Genomic DNA, 9,183 nt, shown 5'->3' on the forward strand with positions numbered 1-9,183 from the left:
TACCAACAACAATCCAACATGTACACATCCTCACAAACTGCTACACCGGCAGCCATGTGACGGATGGAGTGTCCTGACAGATACTACAGATAGTACACATCCAACACAACACAACACAACACAACATGCCAGCAAACGCACCACAAACGGCACACCTTCAGACGAACTACAACAACACAATATCGATGACAACACCCCATGATAATAACGAACAATGTTACAAGACACGCTGCTGGCAACTACTGCACCTGCAAACCGCCTCAAAGCATCACACCGACAAAAGGGAGGGAAGAGAACCAAGGAAAACTATTACGCAAACATATGTCTCTAGTTCGGGTGGTGTGGCGGTCTATTCCGTTGCCTAGTAACACAGGGATCGCCGGTTCGAGTCCCCGTGTTACCTCCAGCTTGGTCAGGCGTCCCTACAGGCAGAATTGGGAAGCCGGATGTGGGTATGTGTCCAGGTCATCGTTACACTAGCACCTCCTCTGGTAGGCCGGGGCGCCTGTTCGGGGGGGGGGGGACTAGCATGATCCTCCCACGTGCTGCATCCCGCTGGGGAAACTCCTCGCTGCCAGGTGAAAAGAAATGGCTGGCGATTGGACAGGTACAATTGGGAGCAAAAGGAGGGGGGGGGGAAGCATGTCTGCAAAAACACGATGTGAAAAATATCCACATTGGTATGGAAAAGGTGATATGTGTGTGTGTGTGTGTGTGTGTGTGTGTGTAAGTGACAGCTACCTGAGTCACGTGTGAGTAAGAATTATGATTTTTTTTCCGGTGTGTGCTTGCTGACGTTTTGTTGCTTAATGAACACAAACTTCTAATGAGTGAATGATCTGTTGAGACCACGGGCACTACAAGGAGAGAGAGGAGAGAGAGAGAGAGAGCCAGAGACAGAGAGGTACAGTCCGTGTCCTCAGATGACAGAAGAAGAAGTGAATGAGAAGGAAAAGGATGGTGGAGGAGCGGGACCAAGAGATGGAGGAACGGTTCCGGTTGGAGGAGAGAGGGGAAACGAGGTGCGAGCGATGGAGCGCTGGAGAGATACAACAAGAGTGGAAGAACCATGGGAAGAATGGAGTGATGGACTGGCTCACACGCGATGAAAGAAAGCATGCTAGCATTATCGCTACCCACAGTGCCCTGCTGTGCCCCCCCCCCCCACACACACACAGAACTTGTTTTGTGGGGGATGGGGGATTACACAAAAAAATAGAAAAACAGGAAATGTCGTCATCAGTGATAAGCTGGAGAGAGAGAACAGGACAACTTGCAAGAGGAAAAGACAGAAGAGGTAAGGAGGTCCAGAAAGGCATTGATAAGGGGGGGGGGGGTGGAAGTAGAAGAGAGGAAAGAAGGAGCACAAAATAAAAGGACGGAGAGAAGCGAGAATAAGAGAGGAGGAAGAAAAAGGAGTAACATACAAGGAGTTTATTTCTTATTTTCCTGCAGACTGTGGACAGACAGCTCGGTGAGTTGAATGAAGGCTGCAGAATGGATGTGATACAGATATACTGATGTGGGTCATGGTACATGGTCAGGATGTGATACAGATATACTGATGTGGGTCATGGTACATGGTTAGGATGTGATACAGATATAATGATGTGGGTCATGGTAACATGGTTAGGATGTGATACAGATATACTGATGTGGGTCACGGTACATGGTTAGGATGTGATACAGATATACTGATGTGGGTCATGGTAACATGGTTAGGATGTGATACAGATATACTGATGTGGGTTATGGTACATGGTTAGGATGTGATACAGATATACTGATGTGGGTCATGGTACATGGTTAGGATGTGATACAGATATACTGATGTGGGTTATGGTACATGGTTAGGATGTGATACAGATATACTGATGGGGGTTATGGAACATGGTTAGGATGTGATACAGATATACTCATGTGGGTTATGGAACATGGTTAAGATGTGATACAGATATACTGATGGGGGTTATGGTACATGGTTAGGATGTGATACAGATATACTCATGTGGGTTATGGTACATGGTTAGGATGTGATACAGATATACTGATGGGGGTTATGGTACATGGTTAGGATGTGATACAGATATACGGATGTGGGTTATGGTACATGGTTAGGATGTGATACAGATATACTGATGGGGGTTATGGTAACATGGTTAGGATGTGATACAGATATACTGATCGGGGTTATGGAACATGGTTAGGATGTGATACAGATATACTGATGTGGGTTATGGTACATGGTTAGCATGTGATACAGATATACTGATGTGGGTTATGGTACATGGTTAGGATGTGATACAGGTATACTGATGGGGGTTATGGAACATGGTTAGGATGTGATACAGATATACTGATGGGGGTTATGGTACATGGTTAGGATGTGATACAGATATACTGATGTGGGTCATGGTAACATGGTTAGTTGGCTTTTAGCTGCGGGCTTTTAGCTTTCTTATCCACATTAATAACTAATGAGTATTTCTCAAAATTACCTTGTGCGTAAAAGTCTTGAAATTCACAAATAGTGTCCAGTCTGCAACGGTTTTGAATCCATTATGACAGTGGTGCTGTAGTAGAGTGACACTGTTCACAATTTGCAGGAAAAATGCTGACTATCCATTAGCAATAATATTTTTTTATTTAAAAATTTTTCCTTATTTATTTTCTGCATCTTTTCACCTCAGAAGTGCAAGGAAATTTCACAATAAAAACATGTTACGTCCACATACTGTTTACTTTCCAGCAGTTGAGGCTAAATTAAATCTTTGGTCATCTATTATTTTAGAAAGGCTCATGAAATGCGACTCAGAAATTAATTAGGCAGGGAAATATGGCGATGTGAATTTTGGTCCGTATCGCCGCCTCTGGCTCGAGGTGAGCTGATGAGCTGACAGATCCACTTTAACTGCCACAAATATTATTTATGCCATCGTTTGATATGTTTTGTTCCCATATATTGGTTAGGTAGTTTATTTTCATGAATAATTGACTCGTTTTGTATTAAAAAAACTACGCAGGAACTACGTTTACGTTCTATGTTGTACACGGGCACATTTAGTTGTTGCAATTTCCTCCAGGAAGAACGGTAGAGGCTAGTTCCCGTCGATGCAGAGAACGGTCAACTGAGCATGCGCAGGTACTCGTCGCCTCCGTTGTTTGGGTAGGTTAGGGTTAGGGTTAAAGTTAGCCAATCAGACGCAGAGTAGGGGCGGGTCTTCCTACAATCCTAGCGCCTGGATGCTACGCGGGGCGTGCGGAGGCGTGGTAGAGGCATTTCGCGCATGCTCAGTTGACCGTTCTCTACTCCATTTCCGTTCTCTGCATCGACGGGAACCAGCCTCTACCAGGTAGAAACGGGAAGCGGGAGAAGGGTGAATAAAGGGAATGTCCTTCCTGGGCCTCCGTACACAGTATGCATCACGTAGCACCTCGATACCGAACATGACGTAATTTCCGGCAAACGCAACGGTCTTAATAAATAATAATAATAATAATAACATGGCCGTTTGTGTCATGCTGCTCAAACAAACCATCCGTAAACAGGGAAATAAAGGCCTCTTGTCATGAGACCGGTCTCTTGAGAGAGCTCCAGCCAGCTCACAGCAGCTCAGTGAGTGACTGGCCGCCATTTTGTGCTCACAGCAGGTCAAATGAGAGTGACTGGCCGGCTGGTCGCCATTTTGTGGAGCTTCTCGAACTCCGAAAACGTTGGAAGCAAATTTCCAATTCGCCATTAATTTTCATAAAACTGCCAATATCCGAAATCTACACAGTTGATTTCTCGCCTCAAAAGTCTCAGAAGTGTATTTAATGATGAAATAGCATACGAAAATTGTAAAAAAAAAAACAAACGTACCGTTGCTGGCCTGTTTCTCGAGCACACCTGGCGGCAGCCTGCAGCGTGGGGCAACCCTGATCAACCCCGCCCAAACCAATGAAATCTAACCCCGCTCAAATCTGATAGTTAAACCAATCAAATCAAACGGTGGGTGGGAGCTAAAATTTGAATCGAAAAATTGCTCCCTGGATGAACGAGAACATTCACAGACATTTGCTCCCAACGTTTTCGGAGTTGAGAAACTCCGCAAACTGGCGACCAGCCAGCCAGTCACGCCCACAGACAAGCCAGCCAGTCACGCCCACAGACCTGCTGCCAGTCACGCCCACAGACCTGCTGTGAGTCACGCCCACAGACCAGCCAGCCAGTCACGCCCACAGACCAGCCAGCCAGTCACGCCCACAGACCTGCTGCCAGTCACGCCCACAGACCTGCTGTGAGTCACGCCCACAGACCTGCTGCCAGTCACACCCACAGACCTGCTGTGAGTCACGCCCACAGACCTGCTGCCAGTCACACCCACAGACCTGCTGCCAGTCACGCCCACAGACCTGCTGTGAGTCACGCCCACAGACCTGCTGCGTGTCACGCCCACAGAGCTGCTGCCAGTCACGCCCACAGACCTGCTGCGTGTCACGCCCACAGACCTGCTGCCAGTCACGCCCACAGACCTGCTGCGTGTCACGCCCACAGAGCTGCTGCCAGTCACGCCCACAGACCTGCTGCCAGTCACACCTAAAACCCTGCTGTGAGTCACGCCCACAGACCTGCTGCCAGTCACGCCCGACCTGCTGCCAGTCACGCCCACAGACCTGCTGCCAGTCACACCCACAGACCTGCTGTGAGTCACGCCCACAGACCTGCTGCCAGTCACGCCCACAGACCTGCTGCGAGTCACGCCCACAGACCTGCTGCCAGTCACGCCCACAGACCTGCTGCGAGTCACGCCCACAGACCTGCTGCCAGTCACGCCCACAGACCCGCTGCGAGCTGGCTGGCGCTCGCTCAAGAGACCGGTCTCATCACGAGAGGCATCTATTTCCCTGTTGACGGATGTTTTGTTAAACATCATAACACAAATGGCCACGTTATTGTTATTATAACATTTTTCTTCTCCCTGCTCCTTTCCAATCGTGGAATGTGTAAATTGATTTGTGCTTGATTATGAATTGCTTGCTTCTGCCTGGAGCTGTGCATTGCCATGAGTGGAATAAATACTAATGAAATTAAATGATTATCATTATTAATACCTTGTCTGATCTTGCCCAGATAGTCGCATTTCCCGGGGATATTATGGGCCACGTTTGGCATCGAAGGTGCCCGGGTTTTCCTCGGCCCGCGAGGCATACTGGATACGGAGGCCCAGCGAGGGCGTCTACTCTCCCCCGAGCGGCGGCAGCCTGTGCAAAAAATCTCCCGGATGTCGCGGCTGCAGTCCAGAGTAGAAGAATAATACACAACAGTGGCGCAGCAGGCCTCCATAACGGATCGCCGTCCATTGTTTGGAAGTGTTTTGGATTTGGGGCGAGCGATGTTGAAATAAGAACAAACCACGTGCAAAGTGTGCGTTACAACCGTGTCTGTGCTGCAAAGCAACACAACTAACCTGTTCGGCGACCTGAAGAAATAACACAAACCGCACGAAGGCCACGAAGAAGAACGTCGCCAACGTCCCCTCACTGAATCCCCGTCCGTCCTCGTCCACGGAAATAAGGACCGGTCTTAGTGAAAGCAGCGCTCCGCTTATTTAAACGGGAAAGTGCGATGAAAACACGCCGCCCCTAAAACCGATGAACGATCGCGATAAAATAATCGTGACCTCGACGTTGATCAAAACGATCGCGATGATCATCTTGGCCATAATTGTGCAGCCCCCCCTTGACAGACCGGACCCGCCTCCTCCGCGGACATCGTTCCGCTTAACAAGAGGACGGGGGCGGAGGGGGAGAGGAGGGGAGGGGGGGGAAGCTTTCGTTGCCCTTTTTTTTCTTCTTCTTCTTCTGCCGTCGTCGTCGGCGGCCATCTTTGCTCGGGCCCCCGGGCCCGGCTGCCGCCGCGCTCATGTCAGACCACGTTAAACTTAAACAGAGCGGCTGTTACGTAACGTGTCCGGCTTTTCCCCCCTCTCATTAATGAAAAAGACGAAGCCAAACCCGTTCACCGTCCCTCGCCCCCCCCCCCAACCCCACACAGCCGGCCAAGCCGGCCGGAGCTGACTGTCATTAGAAACCTATAGACACGTCTCCGCCGCTACACACACACACACACACACACACACACACACACGTTTAAAAATAAACTCAAAATAAACACTGTTTTTGAATGAGCATTCCCTCCGCCATCACACACACACACACACACACACACACACACACACACACACACACACACACACACACACGGGGCTCTAATGAGAGTGCATGTAGAAATCTGGGGCACAGGAGTAAGCGTGTGTGAGGGAGCCTGGTGACTGTAATTAAACACAATAGCGTAGTTCTGGAGCCTCGACAAGCAAAGGCATGAAGCCGAACAATGGCAGGCCTGTGGGACGAGGGGGAGAGAGAGGCGAGAGAGAGAGAGAGACTCGACCGGGAAGACAGACAACAGTAGTTTGGACATCATCAGCCTTCATCCAAGCATTATTCGGCACCGGCAGCGCCATTATTCATCCAGGCCCCCCCCCCGATCCACGCCGGCCATCGCACAGGCTGGACCTCTGTGTGAGTCACGGCGCTCCTCGTACGAACAGTCACTGGAACGACTTGACTCACACGGGCCTGGACCCGTTCCCGCCACGGCCTCCGGGCTAGCACCGGCGGTCTGTGCGGCGGGCCGCGCGGGCTTCCAGGGGTAACGGCTCCACCGCCCTTCAGCCGAGACCAGGACTCGCATGGACAGACGAAGAACGGCAACTTCTGCCAAGGCGGAAAAAAAAAAGGGGATGGAGGCCGTCACGCCAAGTTGGAGCAAGTAACTGGGAACTGGGGGGGGGGGGCGGAGGGGGGCGGGGGACCAAACTGGGCATTACTTTGTATCCAATGTCTGTAAAACAGCTTCGACTCTCGGGGGTTTATTGGTAATTACGCGTTCTCGCGTGGGCCGAGGAGACCGCAAGTCGGCCATTTTGAATTTGCAACTCGGTGACCCCCGGCCCAAAAAAGCTCTTCTCAATGACCGCCGCCGCGGCGAGGCCCCCGTCGCTTCGATTCTCCCCAAGTCTCTGCTTTGATCCGCACATTCCCAGACCAGCGTTACGACTGCAGAGTGTGTACGAGCGCACACGCCCGAGCGGCGCGCTCCCGACACACCCTGACAGTTTTAACGTCGCGGTGCCCGATTTTGAATTTGAGACAAAGCGGCGGTGATTTCATTAGGCGGAAGAGCGACCGGCTCGCGGAGCCGCTCGTCAAATCCGCTTTGCACGCACCAAGAGCCACAAGTACACTTACGGAAGAGACTGCTGCCCCGCGGGCACCTCATCCACAGGCAATTAGCGGCAGGGCTGGACTCGGTGCAGACAAACCCCGACGAGATGGAGATGGACCGGTCTGTGTGTCGCTACTGACATTTGCCAAAAAGCTTGCCTGGCTAGTATCAACACTTCAAACGCAAGCATCAAGTCTCTCTCTCTCTGTCTCGCTCGCTCATAAAAAGCAGACAGCCAGTGGCTATTACGTGGCCCAGAGACTAGGCCGTCTCGGCCCGGTGCTGGCGAGCGAGGTTCAGCCCCGGGTTAGTCCCTCCGAGATTTGATTACTGACGTGCTGGCTGGTCGCTGGGCCCAGCTGTGAAGCATATTAATGAGATTTCACTGTCATTACGGGGCGAGCTAACCACATTAGCAGGCTGGCTGGCTAGTGGTCAGGGAACTGGGAAAATGAGGGCTGTGGGGGACGGATGGATGGGTGCACGGATGGATGGACAGATGGATGGAAGGGCGGAGGGGGGGGATACCATCCTTTCCATCCATCTGTCCATCCATCCATCCATCCACCCACCCACCTACCACACCACCCACCTACCCCAGCCCTCACTCCTGTCACCTGTCTACATGCACGTCTTCTCAGTTACACGCCGGTGTGTTCCCCGTGGGTTGCATTAGATTAGATAGAAACACCTGTGCAAACATGCACGCCTGTGATGTGCACAAACACACACACACACACACACACACAGACACACACACACCAGCCGATGTGCCCTTCCGTGTCGCCAGCCTGCAGGAGAGCAGACTTGCGCCGTGGTCAGACGGACCGCCGTGCCGCCAGATTAAGGCCCGCTTTGACGTCAGTCAGAAGTCACGGGGAGGGGGTGTCCGAGGGAACGGCTCCGGGTCTCCTTCTGCAGGGTGGGGCGCGGGATTTGTAGTCCGACGTGTCATCGGAAAGCGTAAAAGTGGGCGGCAGCCGTGTTTCGGTTCGCTTTTCTGCTTCGCAGCGGAGCGGTGAGTGGCCGGCGAGCAGCCGAAGGGGGCCTCTTCCAGACAAGGTGTGCGTGGCTTTTGTTGAACCTTTATCTCTGGCGTCTGCATCAGGAATGTCGGTAGGCAGGGGTCAGAACACACACACACGCACACACACAGACACACACACACACACACGTGGGATTGCTTTGTCAGCGCTCTCCAATTAATGCAGGGGGGGGGGAGCAGAGAGATTTCCTCGCTTGCAGGAAAATCCTGCCATTCACCAACAAACAGTCACCGCCGCCCTCCACTGGAAACGACCCGGGCTCTGTCCTACACAAAACCACACACACACAGCTACAGGACGAGGATGGGGGGGGGGGGGAGTGAAGCGATGGTGCTGACAGACCTCAGTGGAAAAACTCACGCGCACACTCGTGCACACACACAACCACGCCCGGAGGAAGGAGGGTCGGGGGAGGTTAACGCGGGGCAGGAGGGCAGACAGTGATCCTCACGCCTTTCGTTTACGCCCTAATTAAATCCAGCATTTCCTTCCTTCTCTCCCTCTCCCTCCCTCTCGCTCTCTCTCCCCGGTGGGGACTCCCCTTACTGTCAATTCCATCTGGCCTCCACAGAACAACCCGGCGAGCCGTCATCGCCCCGCTTCAGCGGTACTTCCACATTTGGACCCGCTGCTGATGGAAACAAACGCGCCCGCAGCTGCTGGGAACGAGAGCCCGTCCATTCACCAGGCCGGCCGGCGGCAAGAGAACCAGGTAAAACAACAAATACCGCCCGCACAGAACCAGCCTCGCCCACGTAGTCCAGCCGCGCCCCCAGAGACTCAAAACCTGCCGGAAGAAACCAGCATTCACCCGTGAGCGTAAGAACCGGATACTGAAGCCTGGAAGAGAGGTTCAGGACATTCTGG

This window comes from Lampris incognitus, chromosome 17, assembly GCF_029633865.1.
Source record: "Lampris incognitus isolate fLamInc1 chromosome 17, fLamInc1.hap2, whole genome shotgun sequence".
In the NCBI taxonomy this organism is placed as follows: domain Eukaryota; kingdom Metazoa; phylum Chordata; class Actinopteri; order Lampriformes; family Lampridae; genus Lampris; species Lampris incognitus.